This window comes from Ovis aries, chromosome 6 (assembly GCF_016772045.2).
Source record: "Ovis aries strain OAR_USU_Benz2616 breed Rambouillet chromosome 6, ARS-UI_Ramb_v3.0, whole genome shotgun sequence".
Classification (NCBI taxonomy): domain Eukaryota; kingdom Metazoa; phylum Chordata; class Mammalia; order Artiodactyla; family Bovidae; genus Ovis; species Ovis aries.
Genome location: NC_056059.1, coordinates 111,590,406 through 111,606,230, shown reverse-complemented (window position 1 = coordinate 111,606,230; position 15,825 = coordinate 111,590,406).

The following is a 15,825-nucleotide window of genomic DNA, read 5'->3' as shown; positions in this document are numbered from 1 at the left end:
CTGGCTGTATAGAGATTCTCCATCTTTGGCTGCAAAGAATATAATCAATCTGATTTCAGTATTGACCATCTGGTGATGTCCATGTGTAAAGTCTTCTCTTATGATTGGAAGAGGATGTTTGCTATGACCAGTGTATTCTCTTGGCAAAACTCTGTTACCCTTTGCCTTGCTTCATTTTGTATTCCAAGGCCAAATTTGCCTGTTACTCCAGGTATCTCTTGACTTCCTACTTTTTCATTCCAGTTCAGTTCAGTTCAGTCACTCAGTTGTGTCCAACTCTTTGTGACCCCATGAATTGCAGCATGTCAGGCCTCCCTGTCGATCACCAACTCCTGGAGTTCACTCAGACTCATGTCCATCGAGGCAGTGATGCCATCCCGCCATCTCATCCTCTCTCGTCCCCTTCTCCTCCTGTCCCCAATCCCTCCCACCATCAGAGTCTTTTCCAATGAATCAACCCTTCACATGAGGTGGCCAAAGTACCGGAGTTTCAGCTTTAGCATCATTCCTTCCAAGGAAATCCCAGGGCTGATCTCCTTCAGAATGGACTGGTTGGATCTCCTTGCAGTCCAAGGGACTCTCAAGAGTCTTCTCCAACACCACCGTTCAAAAGCATCAATTCTTCGGCGCTCAGCCTTCTTCACAGTCCAATTCTCACATCCATACATGACCACTGGAAAAACCATAGCCTTGACTAGACAGACCTTAGTCAGCAAAGTAGTGTCTCTGCTTTTCAATATGCTATCTAGATTGCTCATAACTTTTCTTCCAAGGAGTAAGCGTCTTTTAATTTCATGGCTGCAGTCACCATCCACAATGATTTTGGAGCCCCCAAGAATAAAGTCTGACACTGTTTCCACTGTTTCCCCATACATTTCCCATGAAGTGATGGGACTGATGCCATGATCTTCATTTTCTGAATGTTGAGATTTAAGCCAACTTTTTCACTCTCCACTTTCACTTTCATCAAGAGGCTTTTGAGTTCCTCTTCACTTTCTGCCATAATGGTGGTGTCATCTGCATATCTGAGGTTATTGATATTTCTCCTGGCAATCTTGATTCCAGCTTGTGTTTCTTATTCCAGCTTGTGTTTCTTCTAGTCCAGCGTTTCTCATGATGTACTCTGCATAGAAGTTAAACAAGCAGGGTAACAATATACAGCCTTGACGTACTCCTTTTCCGATTTGGAACCAGGCTGTTGTTCCATGTCCAGTTCTAACTGTTGCTTCCTGACCTGCATACAGATTTCTCAAGAGGCAGGTCAGGTGATCTGGTATTCCCATCTCTCTCAGAATTTTCCACAGTTTATTGTGATTCACACAGTCAAAGGCTTTGGCATAGTCAATGAAGCAGACATAGATGTTTTTCTGGAACTCTCTTGCCTTTTTGATGATCCAGCAGATGTTGGCATTTTGATCTCTGGTTCCTCTGCCTTTTCTAAATCCAGCTTGAACATCAGGAAGTTCATGGTTCACATATTGTTGAAGCCTGGCTTGGAGAATTTTGAGCATTACTTTACTAGCGTGTGAGATGAGTGCAATTGTGCAGTAGTTTGAGCGTTCTTTGGCATTGCCTTTCTTAGGGATTGGAATGAAAACTGACCTTTTCCAGTCCTGTGGCCACTGCTGACTTTTCCAAATTTGCTGGCATATTGAGTGCAGCACTTTCACAGCATCATCTTTCAGGATTTGAAATAGCTCCACTGGAATTCTATCACCTCCACTAGCTTTGTTTGTACTGATGCTTTCTAAGGCCCACTTGACTTCACATTCCAGGATGTCTGGCTCTAGATGAGTGATCACACCATCATGATTATCCAGTCCCCTATAATGAAAAGGACATCTTTTTGGTTGTTAGTTCGAGAAGGTCTTGTAGGTCTTCATAAAACCGTTCAACTTCAGCTTCTTCAGCGTTACAGGTTGGGACATAGACTTGGATTACCATGATATTGAATGGCTTGCCTTGGAAATGAACAGAGATCATTCTGTCATTTTTGAGATTGCATCCAAGTACTGCATTTCAGACTCTTGTTGACTATGATGGCTACTCCATTTCTTCTAAGGGATTCTTGCCCACAGTAGTAGATATAATGTTCATCTGAGTTAAATTCACCCATTCCAATCAATTTTAGTTCGCTGATTCCTAAAATGTCGATGTTTACTCTTGCCATCTCCCATCTGACCACTTCCAATTAGCCTTGACTCATGGACCTAACATTCCAGGTTTGTATGCAGTATTGCTGTTTACAGCATCTGACTTTACTTCCATTACCAGTCACATCCACAACTGGGTGTTGTTTTTGCTTTGGCCCCATCCCTTCATTCTTTCTGGAGTTATTTTTCCACTGATCTCCAGCAACCTATTGGGCACCTACCGACCTGGGGAGTTCATCTTTCAGTGTCCTGTCTTTTGGCCTTTTCATACTGTTCATGGGGTTCTAAGGCAAGAATAATGAAGCAGTTTGCAATTCCCTTATCCAGTGGACCACGTTTTGTCAGAACTTTCCACCATGACCCATCTGTCTTGGGTGGCCCCACATGGCCTGGCTCATAGTTTCAGTGAGTTAGACAAAGCTGGTCCATGTGAACAGATTGGTTAGTTTTCTGTGATTGTGGTTTTCATTCTGTCTGCCCTTGATGGATAAGGATAAGAGGCTTATGGAAGCTTCCTGATGAGAGGAGAGACTGACTGAGGGGGGAACTGGGTCTTGTTCTATTTTCTGTTGAAGGGTGGGGCTGTGTTCCCTCCCTGTTGTTTGACCTGAAGCCAAACTGTGGTGGAGGTAATGAAGATAATGGTGGGACAGTGGAATAAAAGTGAATAAAAGAACAGTTGGATCCAGATTGTGTTTCTGGGAAATGGACTACGTTAAGGTTGCCCACTCAGACAGCCAAATGTTTAACTAAAATTTGTGGCAAAGAATTTTCCAAATAGTAAAAATAATACACTTTAACAAATATCATATAATAGCGCTTGTATGTGGAATCTAAAAGAAGGGGTACAAATGAACTTAGTGATGTTAACTACAAATTGTCACTGACCAAGCGCATTGCCAACAACTGAACAACAAAGGCATTTACCATCTGTGTCTACGGAGACTGAGCCCCATGCTGCTATAGCTGTGGCCCTTCAATACCCCCTGAGGGAATTCAGGTAGAGTGAGGCCCCCTATGCTCCAGGGAATCTGGTGGAACAGGTCTTTAGATGGTTGGATGTTTCTAGGAACAGATTTTATGGTCTCAGTCCTTGCATCTCCTCATATCTAGAGAAGCACTCAGTCCCTTCATGGTAACATCAGACCCTCACGACTAACAAAAACCTTTTGTAAAATGAGTGCTTCATGGTATTGAACTCCCCTTCACCAAAACCTTATATACTGACTTTCCCCCACTGCCTGTTTGGAGCAGTCTCTCAGAGCTCTCTGAGATGCTTCCTCGCAGGCTGCAGTCCACATTTTGCCCAAATAAAACTTAACTCACAACTCTCAAATTGTGCATTTTTTTTTTTTAGTCAACAGTTAGAAAACAGAAAGGGCTTCCCAGTGGTAGAGAACCTAGCTGCCAGTGCAGAAGACATAACAGGTGTGGGTCTGACCCCTGGCTTGGGAAGATCCCCTGGAGGAGGGCATTAGGGCAAATCTGTTTGCATTAGGACAAGTAGTGGGTTATCATTTCCTTCTCCAGGGGATCTATTTGAGGAAACTAAATTTTGAGAGCTGTTTATAAAAATATGAGGTGATTTCCACATCACAGGAATGTAAGTCTAGCTGTCTAGCTTTTTTCTGTGTTTTTCAATTTTTTGATCAAAACCAGAGAATAACGGAGAAGGCAATGGCACCCCACTCCAGTACTCTTGCCTGGAAAATCCATGGACGGAGGAGCCTGGTAGGCTGCAGTCCATGGGGTCGCAAAGAGTCGGACATGACTGAGCGACTTCACTTTAACTTTTCACTTTCATGCTTTGGAGAAGGAAATGGCAACCCACTCCAATGTTCTTGCCTGGAGAATCCCAGGGACAGGGGAGGCTGGTGGGCTGCCGCCTATGTGGGTGCACAGAGTCGGACACGACTGAAGCGACTTAGCAGCAGCAGCAGCATGGAATATAGACCACCAGGCTCCTCTGTCCATGAGATTTCCCAGGCAAGAATACTTGGAGTGGGTTATCATTGCCTTCTCCAGGGGATCTTCCTGACCCAGGGATTGAACCTGCATCTCCTGCACTAGCAGGAAGATTCTTTACCCCCAAGCCACCGGGGAAGCTCTAGGATTGACATATACACACTGCTGTATACAAAATAGATAACTAATCAGGACCTACTGTATGGCACAGGGACCTCTACTCTGTAATGGCCTAAATGGGAAAAGAATGTAAAAAAGCGAGGATATATATATACATGATCCACTGTACTGCACACCTGAAACCACCACAACAATGCAAATAAACTAGACTCTAATAAAATTCGTTTAAAAACACGTTAGTAAGGCTTCTGATGTCCTTTACTCAAGGGAAGACAACCCATGGATTGGGGGACTACAGCGCCTCACAAGCCGTGGAGTGCTCTGCCCTAGAAATTTCCGGCGGAAGGAAGCTTTAAACAATATTAGAAGAGGTGACGTGGAATCGAGGCGTGATTGTCTAGGAGGTCAGGGCTTTCTTTAGAAGATTACAGGTCCCATTTTCTCAAGCAAGGCAAGTTGCCAAGCCGAGCGTGAGCATTTGACATCTAAGGTGTTTCATTTGCTTTGCTTCCAAATAACTCCTTGGATCTCTCCAAGATCCCTTGGAGAAGGGAATGGCAACCCACTCCAGTATTTGCCTGGAGAATCCCATGGACAGAGGAGCCTGGTGGGCTACAGTCCATGCGGTCACAAAAGAGTCAGATACAAACTGAAAGACAGAACTTGCATGCCCCTGAAGGGGTAGGGATGGACTGCTAAACATTCTTCACTGTCATTAGCTAGAAAAAAGCCACATCTGCTACATTTTGGGTTTGTTATAGTTTTAAACAAGGAAGCACCTTTATTTTAATTAAATAGCTTTATTTTCAAAGCCATTCTTTGCTTTGAAAAGAAAAAAAGAAAGTAACCAGGAAAGTGATAAAGTAAGAAGTCCGCCATGGATTTAGGTAGTACTGTAGCAAGAAAGGATGTCGAGGCAGAGGCAAAATTGAAAGGATTCCAGAAAGAATCTCTAAATGAAGTACAAGAGCCAAGTAAGATACCTTATCTCAAATGCAAAGTGACAGTGTTCGTCAAGTCGTGTCTGACTCTTTGGGACCCTAGGAACTGTAGCCCCCCAGGCTCCTCTGTCCATGGGATTCTCTAGGCAAGGATACTACAGCAGGTAGCCATTCTCTTCTCCAGGGGATCTTCCCGACCTGGGGATCAAATTCCATTCTCTTGCATTACAGGCGGATTCTTTACCCTCTGAGCGACCAGGGAAGAGAAAAACAACCACCATAGAATAATACTAACATCCGATGCTAATCCCCTGGGGACTTTGGGGGCACTTATCCAGCCTCCCATGAGAAGCACCTCAACCCTTTGGCTGGAAGCTTCCTCTGACTTTGAATATCTGCTGTATCCACACACAGGGCAGCCTGAAATTGGCCAGACATTCACACTCTCCCTAGGAGCAGCCCTCCAATACTGACTGAGTGGAAGGAAGAATAAAGACCTCAGTTCACGCGTGCCTCAGATGAAACAGCTCAGAAATGTCCTACCCATCAGCCCAGAACTCCCTTTGGGGTTAAGTTCTAATTGCTTGGGTGACGATTTGCCTGGGAATGCATCCATTATTAGCTTCTTCCCTTCCTGGCCTCAATAGCCCCTTCCCCTGGCACTCATTACTGCCCTGGCACACACTACTAAGAGTAATGCGCTTGGTGATGTTACAATCACTAAGACCTTCACAGGAGGGGTGCTCAGGGGCTAAGGAAGACAGACCTGTTGACTTACATAGGATCTGAGCCACTGAGAGATGTAAGGGGAATGGCATTATAAGGAAAATGCAGGAGGGGACTTCCTTGTGGTCCAGCGGCTAAAACTCTGAGCTTCTAATGCAGGAGCCCGGGTTCCAGTGCTGGTCAGGGAGCTAGATCCCACATGCCACAACTAAAAACGATTTCACATGCCACAACTAAGACCCGGAGCAGCCAAATAAATACATAAGGAGTAAGGCTAAAGTCCATGGGGTCACAAAGAGTTGGACCCGACTGAAGCAACTCCATGTGCACTCATGGTCCTTGGAAGATGTCATTGGATGTTGAAGACAGTACAAATCACTTGGGAATATGGCTCGGATTCCAAATTGTGTAACTTGGAAGACTTGATTTTTAAAGTCTCTGAGAACAAGGGGGCACTGTAGAGATGGCAGAGTTGTGCGTGTTCCCGTCTAGGTTCTTTGGCTGGTCTAATAATTAAACTGGCATAAAATAGATTAAAAGGAGAACAACTCATTTCATATATACAGGAGTCCCATTAAACTATGAAACTCAAAGAAGTGTCCAAGGCAGAAAGCTCTAGTGCCTTTTAGACAGAGACAGCAATTTGTGAAGAACTAATAAGAAAAAGGGTTTGGGGCTTAGGGTAGTAAGAGAATGAAGAAGTAACAGGGTTTGTTTATACAGCCTCCTTTGCCCAAATTTCCTTTCTGTTGATAAGGATGACTTCCCTCCTAGGCCAGAGAGAGTACCCCTTTTATAGGCGAGATTTAACTCCTGCTTACAGGGGGACAGAGGATGGGTACAGTGTTCCTCTTATACTGGCTGTTTCTCAACTAACTTTAATTCAAAATAATCAATACTCCAAAGTGCCATATTTTAGGGTAGCATACTCTGCCTCTCCTTCAGGGCTCCGCAGAGAGGCCCTGGATCTCAGACTAAGGGCCAGCTACATAATTTGTGAGGCCCAGGGCAAACTATCTGAAAAGCAGAGAAAAGAGTGCAGGTAAAGTTGCTAAGATTTTCCTTTAAAAATATTTTGTTACTTCTAAAATGTGACAACGAATAATAACATAAACTCACAAGACTGTAATATTTTGATGTCATAGTTTTATATACTATTTTATATAAAACAGCATAAATATTATATAAGATAATAAAAATACTTTATTAATGTGATATCTCTACTGATCATAAAATTTTTCTGTTCACCTTTCTGTAAATTCATGTCTTAGGTCATCAAAGTTCCTACTTTAAGCAACTTCATTTTCAGACAATATAATTGAAGCTTGCCATGTACTCTTGGCAAAATCGCAAATAATTCAAAATCATAAATAATTTTTGATAATTTTAAGATTTGAGAAGGAATTTGTACTGATACAACTGTTACTGGGGCCAAAATGTATTTCATATGCTTTGAAAGCAATGGAATAAATGCAATAAATTATTTCATTGTTGTTATTGTTTAGTAGCTAAGTCATGTCTGATTCTTTGTGACCCCATGGACTGCAGCACACCAGCCTTCCCCATCCTTCACTATCTCCTGGAGTTTGCTCAGACTCATGTCCATTGAGTTGGTCATGCCATCCAACTATCTCATCCTCTGTCGCCCCCTCTCCTCCTGCCCTCAGTTTTTTCCAACATTGGGATCTTTTCCAGTGAGTCAGTTCTTCCCATCAGGCAGTCAAAATATTGAAGCTTCAGCATCAGTCCTTCCAATGAATATTCAGGGTTGATTTCCTTTAAGAAATTATTTCATAATACAAATTTTAGTATGTATAGAACTGATGATTTGCAAAACAAGTTTTTCTAAAAGCAATGTTAACTCTTTACACAAGTCAGTTCTGCATAAGTCGGGATTTGTGGGGGTTTCTTTGGCTGTGCCAGGTCTTGGCTGTGGCTCATGGGGTCTTCCGTCTTCACTGCAGCATGTGAGATCTTTAGTTGAGGCGTGTGAATTCTGTTACATCACATGGGATCCAATCTGGGCCCCCTGCCCTGGGAGCTTGGAGTCTCAGCCACTGGGTCAGCAGGACAGTCCCTGCATTTGCTTTTAAATGTAAAGTTATGCAGCAGCAATTTGATGTTTCCTCTGATAGTTTCCATAACTTGTAGCAATTATGCAACAAACAGGAAGTGTCTTCAAGGTTTGAACCTAAGTCTAAATGCTCCTCTATTCAATCTTTCACTGTCACTTAAGTTATAAGGAAAAGTCAACTTTAAAACTGTTTCTTACATTGTTTCATCTGAAACTTCATGTAAACAAATTGTTCTCTGTTTTCCTAATTTATTTTTCACTTGAAGCTTTCTATTTTGTATTAGGGTAGAGCCGATTAAGAATGGTACGGTCGTTTCAGGTGGACAGGGAGGGGACTCAACCATACGCGTACATGTATCCATTCTCGCCATGAGCACACTGGTTTTTCCTGCCCGTTGCAGCGCTCTTTAAATTTCGCTGGAAGCCTGTGGGTATTTGCTTTGGGTTGTTGCAGCAGTTTTCAAAACCAGCGGGTCTAAATTCTTTGAGAAATTCCAATAATTCCCTGGTGTGTTTCGTTTTGCTGCCCACATGTACACGTTGGTTTTGTAATGATGAACCGATGTAATTTACAACTGGCAGTTTCTGTCACAGGTCTCAGGCCAGAGAGTTAGTATTTGCGCAGCCCCCCAAGCACAGGCTTGCGGACAAAAGGGCAAAGGGCGTGGCACTGCCAGAGTCACGGTCCCATCCCTGTTCCTGCCACCAGTTGCCACTGCAGCATGGAGCAGACGTGCTCTTGGGAGCAGTCCTGCACTCAGGACTGACCGGTAGAAAAACGTCTCAGCCTCTCCCACCTCAGGTGCAGAAACGCTGAAGTGTCGTCTACGCTGCCTGCGGCCGCTCCCCTGATAACCTGGCTTGGCTTCCTGCACTCGTGGACTCACTCCCGCTTCCTCACCAGTGTTTCCTGCCAGCACCCCCCAGACTGACTTGGGACTCACCCTGGACTTAGTTTCTGCACTGGGTCTGCTTTTAAGGAAAGTCAGAGCAACTGCTGACTACGTTGTGAAGTCAGTCTACAGCTTAACCTCAGTTCAGCTCAGTTCAGTTCATTTCAGTCGCTCAGTCGTATCTGACCCTTTGTGACCCCAGGGACTGCAGCACTCCAGGCCTCCCTGTCCATCACCAGCTCCTGGATTTACTCAAACTCACGTCCATTGAATCGGTGATGCCATCCAACCATCTCATCCTCTGTCATCCCCTTCTCCTCCTGCCTTCAATCTTGCCCAGCATCAGGGTCTTTTCAAATGTGTCAGCTCTTTGCATCAGGTGGTCAAAGTATTGGAGTTTCAGCTTCAGCATCAGTCCTTCCAAAGAATATTCAGGGCTGATTCCCTTTAGGATGGACTGGTTGGATCTCCTTGCAGTCCAAGGGACTCTCAAGAGTCTTCTCCAGCACCACAGTTCAAAAGCATCAACTTAACTTAGGCATTAACTTAAGCAATTTAACCGGGCACAAGTAATAAAAGGGATTCCCTGATTCTCTAGTCCTCGAGGGAAGACAGCTCAACAAAAGCCTGGCAAAGAAAGACCTTCTCCTCCTCCTTGAGAAACTGCTTGTCCCAGAATAGTCCCAGCTGTGGAAGACTGCAGAGCTGAGTGTTGGAAGGAAACGTGATATCATCTGTTTGTATCATGTGTCTGAAGGAGGGAGAGGGTGGAGCCAACGTGTACCAACCAGACCACCTGTACTTCTCCCAGTGTAGCACGGGGATGAGGGCTACTGACCTCCTCAGACTTGCAGGTCATAGGTCGGCGAGTGTATTCTTTTTCCTTTTCGGCTGTGCTGGGTCTTCGTTGCTGTGTGTGTGATTCTCTAGTTGCAGCACTGGGGTTTAGTAACTACTTGGCATGTAGGATCTTAGTTCCCCAACCAGGGATTGAATCTTCCACATTGGAAGGCAGATTCTCAACCACCGGAGCACCAGGAAAGTCCCAGAAAGCATTTCCTGAAAAGTGAAGTGAAAGTCGCTCAGTCATGTCTGACTCTTTGCCACCTCGTGGACTATAAAGACCATGGAATTCTCCAGGCCAGAATAATGGAGCAGATAGCCTTTCCCTTCTCCAGAGGATCTTCCCAACCTAGGGATCGAACCCCAGTCTCCTGCATTGCAGGTAGATTCTTTACCAGCTGAGCCACAGGGGAAGCCCATTTTTCTGCAAAGGGCCCAGTAATAAGTACTTTCAACTCTGCTGGTCATACAGTCTCAGTTCTGCTGCAGTAGCCCAGGAACAGCCACCCATAATGCATAAACACTGGCTGGGTTTCAACAAAGCTTTACTTCCGGACATTGACATTTGAACTTCATGTTATTTCCACATGTCATGAACTATTGTTCTTCTCTGGCTTTTTTCAACTATTTAAAAATGTAAAACCTCCATGTGGCTTTTGGGTTGCATAGAAAGCAAGTGTTGGGTCAAATGTGACCCCTGTGCATCATTGACACCCAGACTCTCAGTGATGCTGCCAGTTTTCACCTCCCCACCAACGCCAACTATGGTGTGAGCGCTTTCTAAGTCTGAGAGATTCCGGGCATCTATCACTGTGATTTTTTAAAGTTTTTATTCTCTATTATAGTTGTTTTCAATGTTGTGTTAGTTTCAGGTGTACTGCAAAGTAATTCAGTCAGGCATTTTTCTCCAGATTCTTTCCCCATATAGATTACTACAGAATATTGAGTGGAGTTCTGTTCACTATCCAGTAGGTCCTTGTTGATTATCGATTCTACTTTATATATATCAGCAGTAGTGTTTATATGTTAATCTCAAATTCCTAATTTATCCCACCTTACCTTTCCCCTTTGGTAGCCGTAAGTTTGTCTGTGAAGAATGTGAGTCTGTTTCTGCTTTGTAAAGAAGTCCATTTGTATCTTTTTTTTTTTTCAGATTTCACATATAGGTGGTCTCATATGATATTTGTCTTTGACTTAATTTATTTAGTATGACACTCTCTAGATCCATCTATGTTAATGCAAAAGGCATTATTTCATTCTTCTTGGTGGCCAAGTAATATTCCATTATAGTATATATGTACCTCATCTTTATCCATCAGAGGAAGCAACCACTGGATGAACATTTAGGTTGCTTCCATGTGTACCACTGTGATTTTTCATGAAGGTTATCAAGGGTGCAGACAGAATGTTTCAGCACTTCTCCCTTCCTAATCTGCCTAGCCTCCCAGCTCTCTTTCCCAGCTGCCCAGGTGGCACTAGTGGTAAGGAACCCCCCTGCCAATGCAGGAGACAAAAGAAATTCAGGTTCAATTCCTGGGTTGGGAAGATCCTCTGGAGGAGGGCACAGAAACCCACTCCACTATTCTTGCCTGGAGAATTCGATAGACAGAGGAATCGGCAGGCTACAGTCCATGGGGATGCAAAACAGTCAGACATGACTTCAGTTCAGTTCAGTTCAGTCGCTCAGTAGTGTCCGACTCTTTGCGACTGCAAAGACCAGGCCTCCCTGTCCATCACCAACTCCTGGAGTTTGCCCAAACGCATGTCCATCGAGTTGGTGATACCATCCAGCCATCTCATCCTCCGTCGTCCCCTTCTCCTCCTGCCCCCAATCCCTCCCAGCATCAGAGTCTTTTCCAATGAGTCAACTCTTCGCATGAGGTGGCCAAAGTACTGGAGTTTCAGCTTCAGCAGCAGTCCTTCCAATGAACACCCAGGACTGATCTCCTTTAGAATGGACTGGTTGGATCTCCCTGCAGTCCAAGGGACTCTCAAGAGTCTTCTCCAACACCACACTTCAAAAGCATCAATTCTTCAGCGCTCAGCTTTCTTCACAGTCCAACTCTCACATCCATACATGAACACAGGAAAAACCATAGCCTTGATGGACTTTTGTTGGCAAAGTAAGGTCTCTGCTTTTTTTTTTTTCTTTCTGATAATTCTTCATCATGTTTTGATATTGTCCAGGAGAAGTATTTTTTATTTTTACTTTACTTTATTTTACTTTACAATACTATATTGGTTTTGCCATACATTGACATGAATCCACCACGGGTGTACATGCGATGTCTCTGCTTTTTAATACACTATCTAGGTTGGTCATAAGTTTCCTTCCAAGGAGCAAGCGTCTTTTAATTTCATAGCTGCAATCACCATCTGCAGTGATTTTGGAGCCCAAAAAATAAAGTCTGACACTGTTCCCACTGTTTCCCCATCTATTTCCCATGAAGTGATGGGACCAGATGCCATGGTCTTCATTTTCTGAATGTTGAGCTTTAAGCCAACTTTTTCACTCTCCTCTTTCACTTTCATCAAGAGGCTCTTTAGTTCCTCTTCAGTTTCTGCCACAAGGGTGGTGTCATCTGTATATCTGAGGTTACTGATATTTCTCCTGACAATTTTGATCCCAGTTTGTGCTTCTTCCAGCCCAGACATGACTTAGCATGTGCTAAACAACAAATTGGTTGAGTAGTATAAATTTGTTAAATTAAGTGCAAACATTTAAGACGGACTCAATAAGGTGACGACATAAACACTTGTATATATTAGTCTTCATGCCTGGAAATACTTCCAACACACCTCTTTGTGCTCCCAGCTCTCATCTGGCTGAATAGCCCTTATCTTTCCCATCTCAACTTACAGGTCTCCTCCTCCAGGAAGCCTTCCTTCCTGATGCTACACTGGGCTAGGTCCTGACTCTGCAATCCCAAAACACCCTGTGTCTCCACCACATATATAGAAAGAAAGGGAGCAATTCCCAGTTTAATTATCAGGGTCGAGAGAGTCTTTCTTCCTCCCTGCCTCCTGCCGTCCTTCCTAAATTCTATTAACAGCAGCAGTGGTAAACAAGAACTTCATTCTGATTATAATTCTGTGCAAGTCAGAGTGTCACCCAGAATCCAATCCAAACAAGCATAATGTGTTCGTCCAAGAGCTTTTAACTGTGAACCAGCCATTGCCGAATAGTAAAGCTTTACAAGGTACCGTCTTAGAGTTATCATGTCACTTTTCTATCATAAAAGCATGCAGGTGCAGTTGGTAGAAGTCAAATCAAACCCTTTCTATTTCTGCACAGAGCAGAAACACATACACTCAGACTGACTTTCAACATGTACTTTTTCACATAAATAAGTCATTTCAGCGAAGCGTCTGGGTGATTTTGATGGCTACCTTTTAATAGCCACATGACAATGAGGAATTCTAAAGGAGCAAAACAACACAACAACAAATCAATATGCTTTTCAGAACCTGCTTCAATCCATATCTTTTGGGGGAAAAAAATGACCTGCCTGAAATTCCAAATAAGGAGATTGAATACATACACCTTTCTCATTATTGGAAAATATTTTGAGACAGACTCTACCAAAAAGGCATGGAAACATAAGGCTATAAGTAAGGAATAGTTGTGTTGATATTAGCTTCGTGCTGATCCTGCCACCCGCTTCATTGGTTACTAAGTGGATGTTCAGAATCCTGGCCAGGTCTTAAAAAGACAGGTTCCCAGTCTCCACAATAGTTGAGCCCTGCTTGCCCGTTCAGTGTCTGAGTTTGCCCTTTTCTGTGGTGGCACAAGTCTCCTTGCATAAGTGTAAAGCTGAACTCTGTGTTTCAGAAGCCTATTAAGTAAGTTCAAGCAACCACAAGTTCTTCAGTGAAGTTTCATTTCCACAAGTTCCACTTTGGGTCACGGAGGAATTTTGGAAAGACTTCAAAAAAGGAAGAATAGCATTCATGGCTGGTTCAGCTCTGCTTTGGACTGTCCCATGTGGAGTGGGGCCCTGAATTCTCATCTAGGTGACACTCTTTATTCATCATATCCCCTTGGCACCCTTGTAAACCTCAACTGTCATTATCTCACGGAGCAAGGAGTCCAGAAAGTTGGTTTTCCATTCAGCACATCGGCTTTTATAACTTACTTTTGAAATACTCACCGTTGAATTGGCTTTCTGGGGCTGGAATAAAGAACCACGGATTGAGGAGGAACTTGGTTTAGTCTGTGAACTTTGTGTTCAAGGAGAATTTCCGAGAGGCAACCAGTCAGCTGGCCAAGACATAGTCACTCCCACTTCACATCTTTGAAGATCATCCAAAGAGGGTTGCCATGGTTTTTAATCAAAGTCTTTTTGCCTTCCAATATATTTGGGTTTTAAACAATTATTTATTTATGTTGCACTGGGTCTTCATTGTTGCACACAGACTCTCTAGTTGCATCGAGTGGAGGCTACTTTTTGCTGCAATGCAAGGCTTCTCGTTGCACTGCAGGTGGCCTCTCTGTCTGAGGCTCACGGGCTCTAGGGCGCTTCAGTAGTTGCAGCTCGTGGGCTCCAGAGAGCAGGCTCAGTGGTTGTGGCCCAAGTGTTTAGTTGCTCCATGGCATGTGAGATCTTCCAGGACCAGGGATTGAACCTGTGTCCCCTGCATTGGCAGGCAGAGTCTTACCCACTGGACCACCAGGGAAGAATCAACCAATATTCAGAGATGTTTTTAGGATTTTTTCCCCATTCTTTTTCCTCCTTTTTTATTTACCAGCATCATCACATGCCTCAGAATTCAGGTCCTCCCTGTTGTACATATCATTTCTTCACCTTTGGGCACATCCCTCCGTTACATTAATAGTGATACATGCTCCATATAGATTGAGTATCTTAGTGAGGAAGGGCTCATAGACATTCCATTTTTTTCTCAAAGTTCGGAAATTCCTTTTCAAATTGGGCTTCTATTTTGTCCTGTTGCTTCTGAAGTTTCTGAGGGACATTGACACAGACCGAACTCAGCCAGGGCCCCTGGAGATTTTGGCCTCCTTTCTGTGGAAGTCAAAGGCATTTGTGCCTCTGGACTTGCTGAGGACTTCCCAGGCAGCGTTAGTGGTAAAGAACCCACCTGCCAATGCAGGAGACCCGGGAGACTTGGGTTCGATCCCTGGGTCTGGAAGATCCCCTGGAAGAGGACACGTCAGCCCACTCCAGTTTTCTTGTCTGGAGAATCCCATGGACAGAGAAGCCTGGCGGGCTGCAGTCCATAAGGCCGCAGAGAGTCGGACATGACTGAAGTGACTTGGCAGGCACACAGAAGCTGTCAGTATCTTGTAAAAATTAATAAACGGGAACCTCGCTAAAATGGAGTCAGGAGGGTTCAAGCAGGGCATTCTCATGCCAGTACCACTCTGAGTCCATACCGATCCGGACAGGAAGAAACGTAGTTCGCATCTCCCGCAGCAAATGACACTACTTGACTCCCACCAGCCAAAGAAAGAAAAGTGTTTCCTTTTGACTGGCAACAATCCAGCCAATGAAAAGCCACCATACTTTGAAGTCCTAGTTTCCTCCAATGGACTTTTTGTTTATAACAGTTCCTCCCAGCTTCCCCTTCTCCTCCATCAGAGAGTTTCCTGTCCTTTGCTTCACTGGACTTCCATAGCATTACTCCAGTTGCAGGTCCCAAACTGTAATTCTCTGCTGCTCCCCACCCCCCGAAAAAACCATTTTGCTGATAGAGTAACTGCCTGTTTTATTGTCTGTGGTTAACAATCTTCACCATCATAGTTTCTACTAGTCCTCTTCAGGTTCCAAAAGTCGCTTGGTATCCAGTATGTCATACTCGAGAGAAAACGACCAATTTTGGAGGTGGTTACCATGGAGACCCAGAGCAGAACAGGAAAGACAAATACTCAGTTCCTCCACGTGCCTGCCCAGTCTTGTGCTCTGGGGCTGTTCACGAGCATTTCATTTGTGGTTTAATGCCAGTCCTCATTCACTCACTCAGCAGATATGGACTAAGCATGTACTAAGCGCCAAGTGTGATGCTGGCACGGATACGTCAGTTCATAGAGAAGGAGAGCCGGTGCATAAACTTCTGCTAAGACTGACAGCCGCCCTCTCTGCCCAGAGCAG